Here is a 19,041-nt window from a genome sequence, read left to right on the forward strand (position 1 = left end):
TCCGTGTAGTACCGTAGTACTGCACCTGAAATGATGATTGAACATGGTTTATTTTCAGTAATCGAACTTGATGAATCATCACTCCGATACAAATAGTACGATTGGACAGTTTGGAAATTTGTTTCAACACCATTAGGTGAGAATTTGAGTGTCAGGGGATGGTATTGGCGTCAGTGTCGCAAATGAAGGAGATTTCCACGGTTTGAGATAAAGGTCAGGATCAGAATCAGGGTTATTATGACGGACATATGTCTTTTTGTTCAGATTTATAGTAACTATACCGTGTAACACATATAGATTAATTATATAAAGTCATAGGTCCATAAGACAGAGGAACAGGAACAGGCCATTCGCCCCATCAAGACTGTCCGCCAATGTGGCAGAGCTGATTTATTATCCCCCTCAAACCCATTCTATCGGACATTGGCATTGACATTGACATCCTTAGCAATCAATAAATTATCAACTTTTGCTGCTAACACCCAATGTGTTGGCCTCCGTAACCGTCTGTGACAACTAATCCCTCAGACACACCACCCTCCGGTTACAGATATTCCGTCTCATCCCTGTTCTAAACCATCATCGTTCTCTTCTGAGGCCCTGCTCTCCAATCCTACATTTCCCTACGAAAGGAAACACCCTCCGCATTTCTACTCTAAGTAAGCATTTCAATATTCGACCAATTTCAATGAGATACCATTTGCAGTGAGCACAGACACGGAGCTAGCAGAAGCGCCTCGTTTAAACATGTTAACCCATGCGTTCCCGGAATCATTCTCGGTAACCTCTCTGGACCCTCCAAGTGTTTTCTGACCAGTATCTTATATCTGTCAACATTACATTGTTGCTTTTATATTCTACTTCTCCTGAAATGAATATTGAAATTGCATTTCCCTTCCTTTACCACTGACTAAGCCTGGAAGTATTAATTAGGGAATATTGCACAAGGTCACTTTTCACCTCTGATTTCTAAAAACTATCTTCACTTAGAAAAGTTTTTTCAATCTTTTCTTCCAATATGCATTACTATACTACAGTACACGATTATCAATTTGACAAATCTTTGTTCATTCTCCTCAAATGTCTTTGATCTTAGATGTGCTTTGAATTTTTGAATTTTAGAACACGTTAAGGTCAGGATACCTGGCATATAATTTCCTTTCTTTAGCCTCCCTTCATTCTCCCAGAGTGGAGTGACAATCGCAATTTTCCAACCATCAGGATCTATTCTGAAATGTAATGATACATGAAGGAGTACGACAACTGCCTCCAGAATCTCTTCACTTACCACTTTCAGAACCCTGGGTTGTAGTCCAACTGGTCCCGATGACATATAACTTCAGACCTTTCAGCTTCACAGGCGCCTTCTCCAGAGTCATAACATCTACTCTCACTGATGCACTCTGACACACGTTTATCGGTGCCATTATGCTGGTGTCTTCCACAGCGCAGCCTGGAGCAAAATATTCATTCAGTTCGTCCATCTTTTACCCGCCATTACTACTTCTTCCGCGTCATTTTCCAGCTTTCTGATATCTACTCTTACATCCCTAGTATTCTTCATATGTTTAAAAATGGTATTTTCTCTATTATTAGCCACTAAATCTTTCCTCTCATCAATTTTTATTTAGAAACAGAGAAACATAGAAACATAGAAAATAGGTGCAGCAGTAGGCCATTCGGCCCTTCGAGCCTGCACCGCCATTCAGTATGATCATGGCTGATCATTCAACTCAGAACCCCACACCAGCCTTTCCTCCATACCCCCTGACCCCTGTAGCCACAAGGGCCATATCTAACTCCCTCTTAAATATAGCCAATGAACTGGCCTCAACTGTTTCCTGTGGCAGAGAATTCCACAGATTCACCACTCTCTGTGTGAAGAAGTTTTTCCTAATCTCGGTCCTAAAAGGCTTCCCCTCTATCCTCAAACTGTGGCCCCTCGTTCTGGACTTCCCCAACATCGGGAACAATCTTCCTGCATCTAGCCTGTCCAATCCCTTTAGGATCTTATACGTTTCAATCAGATCCCCCCTCAATCTTCTAAATTCCAACGAGTACAATCCCAGTTCATCCAGTCTTTCTTCATATGAAAGTCCTGCCATCCCAGGAATCAATCTGGTGAACCTTCTTTGTACTCCCTCTATGGCAAGGATGTCTTTCCTCAGATTAGGGGACCAAAACTGCACACAATACTCCAGGTGTGCTCTCACCAAGGCCTTGTACAACTGCACTAGTACCTCCCTGCTCCTCTACTCGAATCCTCTCGCTATAAATGCCAGCATACCATTCGCCTTTTTCACCGCCTGCTGTACCTGCATGCCCACTTTCAATGACTGGTGTATAATGACACCCAGGTCTCGTTGCACCTCCCCTTTTCCTAATCGGCCACCATTCAGATAATAATCTGTTTTCATATTTTTGCCACCAAAGTGGATAACTTCACATTTATCCACATTAAATTGCATCTGCCATGAATTTGCCCACTCACCCAACCTATCCAAGTCACCCTGCATCCTCTTAGCATCCTCCTCACAACTAACACTGCCGCCCAGCTTCGTGTCATCCGCAAACTTGGAGATGCTGCATTTAATTCCCTCATCCAAGTCATTAATATATATTGTAAACAACTGAGGTCCCAGCACTGAGCCTTACGGTACCCCACTAGTCACCGCCTGCCATTCTGAAAAGGTCCCGTTTATTGCCACTCTTTGCTTCCTGTCTGCTAACCAACTCTCCACCCACACCAATACCTTACACGCAATACCGTGTGCTTTAAGTTTGCACACTAATCTCCTGTGTGGTACCTTGTCAAAAGCCTTCTGAAAATCCAAATATACCATATCCACTGGCTCTCCCCTATCCACTCTACTAGTTACATCCTCAAAAAATTCTATGAGATTCGTCAGACATGATTTTCCTTTCACAAATCCATGCTGACTTTGTCCAATCATTTCACCGCTTTCCAAATGTGCTGTTATCGCATCCTTGATAACTGACTCCAGCAGTTTCCCCACCACCGACGTTAGGCTAACCGGTCTATAATTCCCCGGTTTCTCTCTCCCTCCTTTTTTAAAAAGTAGAGTTACATTAGCCACCCTCCAATCCTCAGGAACTAGTCCAGAATCTAACGAGTTTTGTAAAATTATCACGAATGCATCCACTATTTCTTGGGCTACTTCCTTAAGCACCCTGGGATGCAGACCATCTGGCCCTGGGGATTTATCTGCCTTCAATCCGTTCAATTTACCTAACACCACTTCCCTACTAACATGTATTTCGCTCAGTTCCTCCATCTCACTGGACCCTCTGTCCCCTACTATTTCTGGAAGATTATTTATGTCCTCCTTAGTGAAGACAGAACCAAAGTAATTATTCACTTGGTCTGCCATGTCCTTGCTCCCCATAATCAATTCACCTGTTTCTGTCTGCAGGGGACCTACATTTGTCTTTACCAGTCTTTTCCTTTTCACATATCTATAAAAGCTTTTACAATCCGTTTTTATGTTTCCTGCCAGTTTTCTCTCATAATCTTTTTTCCCCTTCCTAATTAAGCCCTTTGTCCTCCTCTGCTGAACTTTGAATTTCTCCCAGTCCTCAGGTGAGCCACTTTCTCTGGCTAATTTGTATGCTTCTTCTTTGGAATTGATACTATCCCTAATTTCTCTTGTCAGCCACGGGTGCACTACCTTCCTTGATTTATTCTTTTGCCAAACTGGGATGAACATTTGTTGCAGTTCATCCATGCAACCTTTAAATGCTTGCCATTGCATATCCACCGTCAATCCTTTAAGTGTCATTTGCCAGTCTATCTTAGCTAATTCACGTCTCATACCTTCAAAGTTACCCCTCTTTAAGTTCAGAACCTTTGTTTCTGAATTAACTATGTCACTCTCCATCTTAATGAAGAATTCCACCATATTATGGTCACTCTACCCAAGGGGCCTCTCACGACAAGATCGTTAATTCACCCTTCCTCATTGCTCAAAACCCAGTCCAGAATAGCCTGCTCTCTAGTTGGTTCCTCGACATGTTGGTTCAAAAAACCATCCCGCATACATTCCAAGAAATCCTCTTCCTCAGCACCTTTACCAATTTGGTTCACCCAATCTACATGTAGATTGAAGTCACCCATTATAACTGCTGTTCCTTTATTGCACACATTACTAATTTCCTGTTTAATACCATCTCCGACCTCACTACTACTGTTAGGTGGCCTGTGCACAACTCTCACCAGCGTCTTCTGCCCCTTAGTGTTACGCAACTCTACCCATATTGATTCCACATCTTCCCGGCTTATGTCTTTCTTTTCTATTGCGTTAATCTCTTCTTTAACCAGCATCGCCACCCCACCTCCCCTTCCTTCATGTCTATCCCTCCTGAATATTGAATATCCCTGAACGTTGAGCTCCCATCTCTGGTCACCCTGGAGCCATGTCTCTGTGATCCCAACTATATCATAATCATTAATAACAATCTGTACTTTCAATTCATTCACCTTATTACGAATGCTCCTTGCATTGACACACAAAGCCTTCATGCGCTCTTTTAGAACTCTCTTAGCCCTTATACAATTATGCTGAAAAGTGGCCCTTTTTAATGCTTGCCCTGGATTTGTCGGCCTGCCACTTTTACTTTTCTCCATAGTACTTTTTGTTTCTACCCTCACTTTACACCCCTCTGCCTCTCTGCACTGGTTCCCATCCCCCTGTAGTGAACTAACCTCCTCTCGCCTAGCCTCTTTAATTTGATTCCCACCCCCAACCATTCTAGTTTAAAGTCACCTCAGTAGCCCCCGCTAATTTCCCTGCCAGGATATTGGTCCCCCTAGGATTCAAGTGCAACCCGTCCTTTTTGTACAGGTCACGCCTGCGCCAAAAGAGGTCCCAATGATCCAAAAACTTGAATCCCTGCCCCCTGCTCCAATCCCTCAGCCACGCATTTATCCTCCACCTCATCGCATTCCTACTCTCACTGTCGCGTGGCACAGGCAGTAATCCCGAGATTACTACCTTTGCTGTCCTTTTTCTCAACTCCCTTCCTAGCTCCCTATATTCTCCTTTCAGGACCTCATCCCTTTTCCTACCTATGTCATTGGTACCTATATGTACCACGACCTCTGGCTCCTCACCCTCCCACTTCAGGATATCTTGGACACGATCAGAAATATCCCGGACCCTGGCACCAGGGAGGCAAACTACCATCCGGGTCTCTGGACTGCGTCCACAGAATCGCCTATCTGACCCCCTTACTATCGAGTCCCCTATCACAACTGTCCTTCTTTTGTTTTTTGAAAGTGTCCCAAACCTCCAGCTTCCCACTAATGCTTGTTATATTATAAGCCCTCACTTTTCCCTTTATGCTGTCTATACTTTCCAGTATCAGACACTGTTGTCTCATCCTTCCTACCGAATATTTATTCTTATTGGTGATGCATCGATCCTGCGCCTTTCCAGTTGCCCCCAGAACACCAGCCCTGTTGGTTCTGCCGTTAACTCTCCTGGTTCCCCTTGCCAATCGATTTGGCCAGCTCTAGACTTAAGTCGCTGTTGTTCTCTGCGAGTGACAAGGTCAAGGACTGTTATCGTTCCTGATTTTATTTCCGTGACTAATGGGGTTCAGGGCTGTTATAGTCCCTGATTGTGTTTTTTTTCTGTGAGTGACGTGGTCGGGAACTGTTATTGCCGTTGCTTTTCCATGCGACTGACGCGTTTGAGGACTGTTATCGTTCCTGATTTTATTTCTGCGAGTGGCGGAGTCGAGGATTGTGTTCATCCCTGATATTTTTTTTTCTGCCAGTGACGTGTTCGGGGACTGCTATTGTCGCTATTTTTTTGCTGCGGGGGAACAGGTATTTTGGGGTCTGCGAGATTGTTTTCTTTTCGTTTCTCGTGCCGGGGTCGATGTCTGTCCTTGCTTCAACACCCATGGCCTCCCTGTGTTTCAATGCAGTCTGGAGCAGACAAATATCAGAGCTGTATTGTACATACAGGTTTTGGCAATAAAATTAACCTTTTGAACCTATTTTTATTCTGCTCACTCGTGCCACTGCAGTTCCACTTGCTGCATGAAATACTCATATGTCTAATTTTATTTTCCCGCTCTCAGACTGCAGGATAAATTCGATCATATTACAATCACCGCCTCTTAAGCATTCCTGTATATTACTCTACCTTGTCAAAGCACAACGCAACACACAATCCACAATTGCCTTTTCCTAATTGGTTCAACCACAATCTGTTTTAAAAACGCCATCCAGTAATTACCTCTCTGGGGATCCAGCGCCCACTAGACTTTCCCAAACTACCTGAAATCCTACAATGATCATCGTAATATTTCCATTTTTACATGCCTTGTACATCTCCTGTTGTCATTTGTACTCAAATCGACTGATCGAGGCCTGTATATAACTCCCATCCTCCGATCCTCTGTTACCTCTCTCTGAGGATTTGATTTATTTTCAATATGTCACTACAATAAAATTAAGTAAATAGGCATTTACAAAGGGAATTGTTAGGGGGTGTTCATGTGTTGAGAAATGTCTAAGCAGAGGGGAAGAGGCTCTTAATAAATTAAAGATATTTTCTATTTTCAGGATACTATTTCCATCACCCCACTCCCCATCCCGAGAGCAGTAGTGTGAAGAGGGGATGTTTGGTCTGGCGAAGGACCTGAATGACGCACGCAGCCTTCTTTTGGCACCGTGTTTCGAACATGTCCTCGATAGTGGCGAGATGTGCCCGTGATGGAACTGGCTGAGACTACAGCACTCTGCACCTCCTATGGATTGGAGCACCGCCCCACATCAGACTGATGCAACGACTGACAATGCTCTCCACGTACGTCCATAAAACTTCATTTGATTCTCTAAATCTCGTTAATGAACAGTAATGGCGTCTGGTCCATGTTGGGACCAGGACGAATCCTCTGAGATGCTGAGGCCCAAGAACCTGAAGGTATTCACCCTTCTGAACCCTCAGTGAGGATTTGAGTTTGTTCACCTGAAGCATTAATTCTCACCTGACAATTAATTCCTATGCTTTGATAAAATTGATTAGAAGGTTGTTGCTTCGAATCCACCCAACCAACATATTAATCTGATGCTTATACGCCTATTGGTGTCATTAGAAGCAGGATTGCATGCAGAGTGAACCCAAACTATGTGTTCCTTCAAGTTCCCAGTGCGTTGTGGTTAGCAGGGAAAGTCACTGCCTCCTGGGTGCTTCACCCGTCCCGGTCATTCCTCAGCAATCCAGTCAATGCACTGGCTTTTCCGCTGGACTACCCGGTGTGAATGACTGTGAGTAATCTGTTCTCGGTTGTCGCTGAAATGGTTCAGTATCTACAGAATGTAGCAACGAGCGGCGTCACGGGGAACGACACGCTTCATAAAGGGTTTGCACATTTCATTGCAAACACAAGATGGGCTGAGATTCTCACTTTCACGTGAATGGTTTTAGCTCGTTATGTTGTCAGGTATTCCAGGTATTCGACTCAGAGTTGGCTTGTTATTAGTGATCACACCAGTAGCCTCCAAACGGAACACAACCTAGTCGTGGTTTGAAGGTTTGTGTGTCTCAGTAACCTGGAGAGCGAAGCTGGCTGAGTTAGGAGTTAATGCTTTGGCTCTTGGTAGGGTCACTCATGCCAAACAAGTGAAATGGTAGAGGGCAGACTGAGAGTGTTCCACCGGTCCTACAATTTCGAGAGTTTAGCTCAGAGCTGACAAGCCGAACTGGTCAATAAAACTTTAGGGAAACGAAAATGAAGAGCCCATATTCATATGTATCTGTCAGTATTTCTGAATCGGTACCCGGGACTTTGGAGGCAATTGTGCAAAGCGAGAGAAAGCTACTGACACGATAAATGAATCCCTGAACATCGCCAATGAGCGAGATGAAGGATCTTCATTGCTGCCCGGAAAAGCCAGCGGCGAGACTGGCAGTAAGTTATGAAATTAGTCAGCTCCACCATGGGGACAAGCCCCCGTTGTATCCAGGACATCTTTATGTAGCGGTGCCCCAGAAAGGCGGCGACAGTCATTAAAGACTTAATCACCCAGGACATGCCTCTTCTCATTGTTACCATCAGGAAGGAGGTACAAAAGCCTAAAGCCACAGACTCAGCGATACAGGAACCAATTCTTCCCCTCTGCCGTCCAATGTCTAAATGGACATTGAACCTCTGAACACTACTTCACTCTTTAATCTGCTTTTGCTCTTCTTTTTTTTATTTAACAATTTAATATACATAATATGTTTACTCTAATTGAATGTTTGATTTACTTTTTTTGGGAGATTTATCGTGTATTGATTGTACTGCTGCGGCTAAGTTAACAGATTTCCCGACTTATGTCCGAGATATTAAAACCGATTCTGATATTGATTCTGAAATAAGTCACATCCGTAAGACAAATGTTGGTGTCCTGCCTCAACGACTACCGTCCCGTTGCACTCACATCCATCATCATGAAATGTTTTGAGAGGCTCGTCACGAGACACATCAAAGTCCTGTTGCCCCCTCACTGGACCCCCTGCAGTTCTCGTACTGTCTCAACCGTTCAACAGACGACCTCATTGCCACGACCATCCACCTGGCACTAACCCACCTGGAAAAAAAAGACACGTACTTTCGAATGCTATTCGTAGACTTCAGTTCAGCATTTAACACAATTATTCCTCAGTACCTGATTGGAGAGCTGAGCTTGCTGGACCTTAACACCTCCCTCTGCAACTGGATCCTAGACTTCCTGACTGGGAGTCTTCAGTCAGTCCGGATCGGGAGCAGCATCTCACTAAGCACGGGGGCCCCCCAGGGCTGTGTGCTCAGTCCACTGCTGTTCACTCTCCTGACCCACGACTGTGTTGCAACACACAGCTCGAACCACATCATCAAGTTCGCCGATGACACGACCGTGCTGGGTCTCATCAGCAAGAACGAAGAGTCAGCATACACAGAAGAGGTGCAGCGGCTAACGGACTGGTGTAGAGCCAGCAACCTGTCTCTGAATGTGAACGAAACAAAAGAGATGGTTGTTGACTTCAGGTGGACACGGAATGACCACTCTCCGCTGAACTTCGAAGACTCCTCCGTAGAGATCGGTAAGAGCACCAAATTTCTTGGTGTTCACCTGGCGGAGAATCTCACCTGGTCCCTCAACACCAGCTCTGTAGCAAGGAAAGCCCAGCAGCGTCTCTAGTTTCTGCGAAGGCTGAGAAAAGTCCATCTCACCACCCCCAACCCCATTCTCACCACATTTTACAGAGGTTGTATTGAGAGCATCCTGAACAGCTGTATCACGGCTTGGATCAGAAATTGTACCATCTCGGATCGCACGACCCTGCAGCCGATGGTGAGGACAGCTGAGATCATCGGGGTCTCTCTTCCCGCCATCACAGACATTTACATCACACGCTGCATCCGCAAAGCAAACAGAATTATGAAGGACCCCACATACCCCTCATATAAACTCTTCTCCCTCCTGCCATCTGGAAAAAGGCACCGACGCATTCGGGCTTTCACGACAAGACTATGTAACAGTTTCTTCCCCCAAGCTATCAGACTCCTCAATACCCAGAGCCTGGCTTTACACCAACCTTCTATACCCTCTACTGTATCTACTGTCTTATTTATTATTTATTATTATTAAATGTAGTGCCTGCACTGTGTTGTGCATTTTATGTAGTCCTGGATAGGTCTGTAGTCTAGTGTAGTTTTTGTGTTTTTTTCTTACGTAGTTCAGTGTAGTTTATGTATTGTTTCATGTAGCACCATGGTCCTGGAAAACGTTGTCTCATTTTTACTATGTTCTGTATCAGCAGTTATGGTTGAAATGACAATAAAAAGTGACTTGACTTGACCAGACTTGACTTGGTGAAGATCAGAATTGAGACTCTCAATCTGGATCAGAGAAAGTGAATTCAGTGTTAAAATTGCAGCTCTCTAAATTCCAAGCGTTTGGCAAAATAATGTGACCGGAGTGAGCGGTTTCTTTTGACACCTAATTTCTGGTCGCACCGATTTGAAACCCTAGGAAATGTATATGCCGATATTGTATGCAAGTTAGAGGCGCTTGTGTCCTGGTCAGAAAAAGAGAAGAGTTTAAGCAATGTAAAATCACTTGCCGATTTCTTGTTCTTCCACATAATTGTCTGCAGCGCTCGTCGACATGCAGATCCATCGTTTTCCAAAGACTGTCTGTGCTCTTTCCATTTTACACCTATTTCCACAAGAGAGTGTAACAGCAACGCGATCTCCCAACTCCTACACTGACCACCTAAGACCAGCGTGCCCAACACCTTTCCCACAGTCTCTCTGCATATGAGACGGGTTTCAGCAAACTATGCCCGTCTACCACTCTCACTCCCTGCTGATTTGCACTCCCCGGTGCTCTACCATTCATAGAATGAATACGCAGCTGGTTTGACACTCCAAAATGTGATACTTCAAACTTCCCTGCCTTAAAAACTATTTCCAATTCCTTCTTCAGTGTTTCTTTTTCATACAGCCAATTATCTCGTGCGTCAATTCAAAAATAGTGAAGCAAATCGCTGATAATATCCAATAACGGGGCTCGTCCGGGATTTGAACCCGGGACCTCTCGCATATTGTATGCTCATTCACCCGAAGCGAGAATCATACCACTAGACCAACGAGCCCACGTTCGCAGATTGCGTCACAGCTGAACTACGAAGCCATTTAAAGTCAATTGGTAGAAAACTCATTGTCCTTTCCGCTGTTGAGAGGAGAGCCTGATGTCAAAATATGTTAGGCCCGTATTCCTATGAGATTACGAGTATTCGCTACTTGATTCAGTCAAAATTAGAATATAACGGACCCTGATATAGTGCACGTCAGAATGCGTTTGCCAGTGGAAGGGACCCAAACAAGGGACGTGTGTTTAAAACTCAATTCCGAGCAGACTTTTCTTGCACAGGGTGATGCTCAGCGATTCCCTGCCCCGGCGGCTGGTGGACGGCTGATAATTAGAATGATTTCAGGCGGGTGTACAGAAGTATTTGTTTCATGAACAGCAGAGTCGTTTGATAAATGGCACACAGTAAGAACTTTATTCAGGGCGAATATTCACACGTCGATTGTACTCTTTTCCAGAGATGTTGCCTGGTCTGCTGAGTTCCTCCAGCATGTTGTGTGTATTTCGCAAGTTCGTCTCACATTCTGGTGAGTTACTTTGATTATCCTTTCACTGACAAGCATTGTTCCGTCACGTGACCTTTCAACTCATGCCACGTCACCTTCCGAATTTACTATCTGTATTTATCTCTTTTCAGTCCATCAAAGTCAAAATTCACAAGAAGGTTCCCATTCAAACTGTACAACCTACCATACACTTTGCCCCACTCCACATTGAGTATGCTTGTTATGGCCGATGCCATCACCACATTGCTGTTTGGGTAAAAAATAGTATGGAGATGGAATGAGAGAGTGTGTGAAGGATGTTTCATGTCTTGCTAACAGCCGAGGGGAAAAAGAGAAGATCGTGAAAAACAACATGATCGAGATATCTGCTGAATGACAGATAAATTCCTTCAGCAGAATTGGGTGTAAAATGAAGAAAACAAAGAACGGAAGGGAGGAAGAATGCCGAACTGTCATGGATAGAAACATAGAAACATAAAAAATAGGTGCAGGAGTAGGCCATTCGGCCCTTCGAGCCTACACCGCCATTTATTATGATCATGGCTGATCATCCAACTCAGAACCCTGCACCAGCCTTCCCTCCATACCCCAAGATCCCCGTAGCCACAAGGGTCATATCTAACTCCCGCTTAAATATAGCCAATGAACTGGCCTCAACTGTTTCCTGTGGCAGAGAATTCCACAGATTCACCACTCTCTGTGTGAAGAAGTTTTTCCTAACCTCAGTCCTAAAAGGCTTCCCCCTTATCCTCAAACTGTGACCCCTCGTTCTGGATTGGAAACTACCTCTCCAGTGGAAACTGCGATCTAAATACAAAATTTTAGACCACTGATCTATCCTGGCCATGGTGGATGAACTTGTGGTTAATTTCATTACCACAGCCAATCAAAGGTTAATGTGCTTTCAAGTTTCCGGGGATGGGATCCGAGAAAGCATTTTTTTTTCCAGGTTGCTACTACTGTTTAGAATGAGATGTCGCTCGTTTTGACAGAGAAACTGAGAATGGAATCAAATGGACTTGGTGCGAGCAGTTAGGATTAAAAAAAAAAGTTTAGGATTGCCTTTAGAGAAGACGAGATGTTTTGAAAGGTCCCACAGAAAGTGTTGACGATGTTAACTAACTTTACACGATTAGTTCCGCATATGGTGTAAACGTCGGATACATTATCATTGTTTGAAATACTCTCAGCAAAGTGATATTTCTCACAGTTTCACAGCGGGACTGGGATAAGATACACGGAAACACAGTGGTCTCACACCTCACACTGAACTCATACATCTCCGATCGTCCTTCCTTGAAAAGTAACCATGTTTCTGGATTCCGGTGAGAATTCTTTGCATCTCAATCAGGACCGTCCCCGCGCACAGTGCTGATGGAAGGGAAACGTGCGTTAAAACTCCTTTCCCAATAGTTAAGAAGTTCAATTGTTTCCTCTACTGCGGCCTGACCTGTGAATGTGCACCACACTTCGCCTTCCAATCAGCAGCTGAGGGAGCTCGAACGTGTTGTTTATGAGGGTGCTTTCCTAAATATATCACAGATAAAATATATAAAATTAAATACTGCGTGAAAGGAAGACGCGATATTTGGTTACTTTTCCCAGGAAGGCGGAGTAACCCAGTCATCTTATTCACGGCGCGTGACACTTCAAAATCGATGCAAGTAGCCATGACCTTCTGGTTAGCCACTGTTACAGGATTCGAGCTTGCAATCTTCTGATAATCTCACACCAAGAGCCGAAATCGGACGCCTTATCCATCAAGCCACACGGTCAGATTATTTGGAAATTGCCAATAGTATTTAGCTGCCGCCTTATCGTGACTGCCCAATCCATGAAAAGTTCCTATTTTAGAATCAGCTGGTGAATTCCTATAACGTCTGTTTACGTGAAGTCAAATAGTGTGAAAAGAAAACAACTGGACTTTGTTAATTTAAAATAATTTTATATTTTTCCACTATACAGTATACTCACAGGTTCTCTGAGTTACTGTGCATGGAGTAGGACACTTCTGCTCAAAACGACCACAGCGCCTAAGGGGCCTGTGATAGCTACTTCCATTTTCCTGTGTTTGGCCCATATCTCTCTAACCTTTCCATATCCATATTCATGAATTTTGCTGAACATGGGCGTACAATATCAATAGACATAGAACATGAAACACATGCGCTGAACATAAATGGAGAATGTGTGTGTTCTAAAGAAATACAGAACGCGGAATAACCTTCCAGGTGGTGGTGAGGTTAAAACGATGGACTGGGAATCCATTCTGCTTTGCAATCGTGCATCCGAGTACCATTCTTCCCACTTGTTCTGTTTTCACATAAATCTCTTCAAACTTATCATTCAAGTTCAGCTTAAAATTTACTGCCACTTAACCATAAACATGTATACATCTAAACGAATCAACTTTTTATCTGAAACCAAGCTGCGAAACACAAAATCTATACACATAGAAGGCATAAAATATTGTTACCACAATAATATTACCAGAGAGTAAACATATATCCTGGAGATATACTGTACAAGTTGACATTAAGTGCATATCCGGTACAACATATAGTTAAACATGTGTGAATAACACTAAATACATTGCCATAAATAATGTCTAATGGATGCCAAATAGCTGTTCAGAAGTCTCACAGGGCGAAGAAGATGTTACCCAGCCGAACAGTCGTTGTTCTTAGCCCGTGGTACATTGTGCCTGACGGTATGAGGTCGAAGACACTGTAGAACAGCAGGACTAATGCGAGTTGCCTTTGATAATGTCGAGGTCTCGGTGACCGCAGCCCCAGACGATTTCCTCAGCCGTTCTCACAAACCATTACAAATCCGGGACAAAATGGTCAGCATTTTCCTCCCTTCCAACAAGTGTCCGACTGGGTAGGGTCCGTTTCTCTGGATCTTCTGCTCATGCTGAGAACTTGACTTTGATGGCAGAGGAAGCGTAAGCTGCAGTCTGATCCAGCACTGGAGGTGAGATTTACCGTGCTGTCGCTGAACAATTTCTGGATTTCCGTGATAGCAATGGACACTTCGTTGCAGTTCTTTATCTTACATGTGTAAGCAGGAATCCAAGCATCAACAGCAAGGATAACGTCAGGCAGAAATTACCACACATTGAAACCCACCGAATACTGAAAGGACTAGACAAGGTAGTTGTGGAGAGGAGTTTCCTATGGTGGGGGTATCCAGAACTAGCGGGCACAGCCTCAGATTTGAAGGGCGATCTTTTAGAATAGAGGTAAGCAGGATATTTTTTTCTTTAGCCAGAGAGTAGTGAGTCTGCGGAATGTTCTGTCACACACTGCAGCGGAGGCCAACTCTGTGGGTATATTTAAAGCAGAAGGTGAGAGTTTCCTGATTGGACAGGGCATTAAATGATATGGCAGTGCTGAATGGCCTAATTCTGCTCCTACGTCTCATGTTCTTATGGTGGTATGGTAAGCGTGGACGCTTTATTGTTTTAAGGCTATATTACTGTGTAATACTATAAACATATAACAATTACAGCACAGAAACAGGCCATCCCGGCCCTTTTAGTCTGTGCCGAACTCTTACTCTCACCAAGAGCACACAAATAACCATAAGACCATAAGACCATAAGACAAAGGAGTAGAAGTCGGCCATTCGGCCCATCGAGTCTGCTCCGCCATTTTATTATGAACTGATCCATTCTCCCATTTATTCCCACTCCCACGCCTTCTCACCATAACCTTTGATGGCCTGGCTACTCAGATACTTATCAATCTCTGTCTTAATTTTTCTTGTGTTTTATTGCCAGTCAAACGGAACAGATGACTAACAGTAGAGCATTGGTCTATGATGACAAAGTCCGTGGAACCAAGGAATGGACAAGATCAACAATGAGTACCATGCAACCGAGGTGTGACCCTTCGCAACAACATTCACTGACTTCTCGCATGTCATTTCTTCATCTTTGTGATTTTGTAATTTCGTCTCAAGCTCTCCATACCTCATCACAATTGGGATTTTAATTGAATGACATCATTCTTATTTTTATACCAGCTGTTGTAAGGCCCGTCAGCCTTATGTAGCACTGAATATTCAGTGTGCTGGAGCGAGTATGAATGACCGTGGAGATTCATCAGCTTAAAGTTTCTTCAGCGAGATCGCGGGCAGCTAGAAGACAGACTGAATTTCACACAGCATGCTTCAAACATTTTACCATGTGAGAAAGACATATTACTTGACCGTAGCCGTTATCGGTGTTTCTGGTAAGAATATCGGCGAACTATCATTTGCAGCCCTGTGTGCCTGGTCTGTGATTTCGTTCAGTTACCGACAAAGTTGTGATGCTGCTGTATCGATGCAAGCACTGTGTCTAAACATCGTGTTTTTTTTTCTTTCAGAAATTCCCTTGCAGATTTATCTGTGGTGTCAGCTGAAAATGAACCGGCTGTTGACACAGATGTGCAGTGGAAGTTCGGAGAGACGGATTCATTTTGTGGATTCAGAGCTGGCAGTTTTGATTTGTCAGTGCAAAGCCGCTGTCAAAGTAAACTCCGGTAAACTGCGCTCGGAACCTTTACGGGTTAATTGGTGTTATCCGCGTCAATGGCGATACTGTACATGTATTAAATTTAAATTTTAATGTATTGCACGGTGTTTTAAGAAACTGCTGCGAGCTTCAAAGGAACACGGGAAGCGAAACCCCGGTGAAAATCAGAAGAGAGCGATAGACTACACTTCTGAGTTAGACTCCGAAATATCGGGAGTTTTCAAAATTCATATAGGGTCTGTGTGCGTTTTAGTGTACCAGGATTTGTTTCCACGCCCTATTATTCGTCAGCTGAAGAAAGAAGTAAGAGTCAACTCAGCAGTGTCCGTGGGAGGTCAGACCGGGTAAACGCGATGCTCCGCTCTCGAAGAAAAAGCATCGAAGCATTTAGTAAAATGCTGCAGAAATTTGGAGCAACCCCTAAAAGTGACAAATGTTTTGAAGTATCTACATTGGCTTTCCTTTGAAAATTAGATGGTTTAATCACCAACGTGCAAAATATTTTAAATTTCAGCGGGTCAGGCAAAATCTTTAAAAGCGAAAACTGAAACTTTCTGTTAAGATCCATTGATATAGTGTGAAGGAACCACGAAGAAATGTAGTTGCAGAATACAAAAGAAGCGAAAATAAGACATGCAACTGCAGGAAATAAAATTGTCTTCAACATAGAACTTTGGAAGTGAACAGAGACGGAGGGAGCAGGCCTTGGCTCTATGTGGAGTTTGCCAGAACATAAGTGACGAGAACTCGGGAATCGGCGTCGTTGAGACAGTTCCCGAGGTATCCAGGCTTTACACGCTACTCGAGTACCTTTGATGGGAAATTTATATTGATTTTCCCATAGCTCCCTTGGCCATCAATTGACAATGCTTCCTTCTCAAACAGCGTTCCGTACCCGTTCACCCAGCAGTTACGCGCTTCAGACATCGGTCATTCCCGCTTTACACTTGTCAACATCCAAAAATTAGTTATCTGCAAAGTGCAATTGTTCTCATTTTCCAGGTTATCCTTGCCCTGAGACCCATGGAAAGGCGAAACAATAATGCACTCTATCTCTCTGCTGTTTCCCCAGTGAACTTAGTGGCTATTACGATCCTGTCCCGGGGATAATGCGGCCTCTCCACCTGCACCCCTCGCTACCTGGTAGCCATGGCGATGACGGATCGACTAATCATCATCTTTCGGGTCATATTGTGGAGGATCAGTTATTATTACTTCCCCGGGACTTTCCTGGACATCATCCCGGTATGCAGTGTGATTTCTGTCTTGGATTTTCAGCCACAGACTGTTCTGTCTGGTTCACTGTCACTTTTAAGTTTGATCGGTTTGTCGCCATCTGTTGCCAGAAGCGGAAAGCAATGTATTGCACTGGGAAAACTGCGGTTGTGGTTCTGGCAACAACCGGCCTTCTGTTCTGCTTTTATAATGTGCCAAATTTCCTTACATACCACCCTACGAAAGTGATTGACAATATACCCTGGGACTGTATTCCAAAGCCCAGCAACGATACGGATCCCGGGTGGTTGAGATATGACTGGATTACTACCGTTGTAATGTCATTACTCCGGTTCGTGTTAGTACTACTGTTCAACGCCCTGACAGTCAGACACATTTTAGTGACTAGTCGCATCCGTAAAGGGCTGAGGGGCCAGAGCAAGGCGGAGAACCGCAGTGACCCGGAGATGGAGAGCAGGAGGAGGTCAGTGAACTTACTTCTCAGCATCTCCGGCAGCTTCATCATCCTGTGGTCGGTGAGTGTTGCCGAATTCCTTTATAACACCATCGCCGGACTGGATCAAAATAATTACAACGAATCGGAGTACGTATTTCTACACTCCGGACACATGCTCATGACATTAATTTGCTGCACAAACACGAATATTAATGGGATAACTCAGTCCAAGTTCAGAGAGCAGTTCATCAGCGCAGCGAACTATCCACTCACGTCAATTATTCAACTAATTAATAAACAAAATATCTAAGTTCTTCTCAGAGGCGGTCTCCGTGATTTCATTCTTGATACTGCAAATCTGGCGGTCACTCGGTGTAAATGGCAGCGGTGAGAATAAAACGGACAGACACACAACACGGAAACAGATCCTTCGGAGTCCAGAATCCGCGACTTCCACCTCTAACCAAAAATTAATCTCATCTTACCTTTTATATTTATGTTTTAACAATATTCCCTCTTTCGTTTCCGCCGCTGCGCTTTCGGTACTAACAGAGCGGGTCAGGGTCTGACGATATTGAGGACCAAATCGGCAGGAATGCAACTCATTTGTTAGTTTTATCTTCTGCATAAGAATGAAACGAAAAAGAAAATCAACAGTCCAGGCAAACTTACAGTCAAGGTTACACTTGCCCTTCCTATTAGAAAAACCTGTTATGAAAAAAATAACGCCAGAAAACTCGTGTATTCTGTTCACAATTGTGGAAATTTCTACGGATAACCCCAATGTCCAGTCTGCATCAAGGAGCGAATGTCGTTTTCCTGATTTCTAAAAAAATCTCCATCGGAGCAAAATATATGTTGAATCTCCTTTGCATTTACTCCAGTACAATCGCATGTTTATACTACTACAACTACTAACAATAATAATAATAATAATAATAATAACAACAACAACAGTAATCATCATCATCATCTCTGTTCTGGGTCTCTGCCCATTTCCCTCGTTACCTCGTTACTCCGATTTGTCTTCCCATCCCAAATCACTCTCCCCAACGCACATCCCTCGACTCACGCAGACATCCCTCCTCCTGGTCTGTTTCTACCTCTCCCCTTCGGTTTCTTTGTACTACATCGGCCTCTCTCCCTAACTCTCAATTCTCCTACCCTCAGTATCTCTCCTTGGTGCTCCATTCTCCTTCTCCCAGAGCCTCTCTGCTTCAGTCTTTCTTCCTCATATCACTCCCTTTCTCGCCACTCCCTCCTGTATCTGCCCCAAATACTCTCCGACCACACTCACTCATCCGTCTGTTTCTCTCCCCCTGTTTCTCTCTCTCTCCGCCTTATCCTCCAGCCTCTATATTGCTCCCGGCGTGGCCTCTCTCTATTTCTCTTTCCTCTACCCTCGTTACCCCCACTTTCGCGCTCCCCAGTCTCCTTCCCTGACATTCCATTCCCCTCGACTCTCTCTCCATTGGTTCTCTCTCTCTCCCTGTCAAACCTCTCTCTGCCCTATTCTGTCTTATTCCATACTCGCTCTACTTTTCACTAGCTCTCTCACCTCTGTATGTCTCACTCTATCTCTCTCTCCCTCCCAAACTCTCTCACACCGTTTCTGTCCCCAGTCTTTCGCTCCCCCTGTCCATGTCCCTCCCCGGTCTCTCTTCTACCAGTCTATCTCCCCAGGGTC

General features: G+C 44.2%; 1 non-coding gene across 1 annotated transcript; it reads right to left on the bottom strand.

The window, feature by feature from the left end:
• Positions 1-10,569: 10,569 nt before the first annotated feature.
• Positions 10,570-10,658, bottom strand: trnap-cgg (transfer RNA proline (anticodon CGG)). Its single transcript is given in 2 exon segments — positions 10,570-10,605; positions 10,623-10,658. It is a non-coding gene; the product is annotated as a tRNA-Pro (tRNA).
• Positions 10,659-19,041: the final 8,383 nt, after the last annotated feature.

Source organism: Mobula birostris, chromosome 13 (genome assembly GCF_030028105.1).
Source record: "Mobula birostris isolate sMobBir1 chromosome 13, sMobBir1.hap1, whole genome shotgun sequence".
NCBI classification, from domain to species: Eukaryota; Metazoa; Chordata; class Chondrichthyes; order Myliobatiformes; family Myliobatidae; genus Mobula; species Mobula birostris.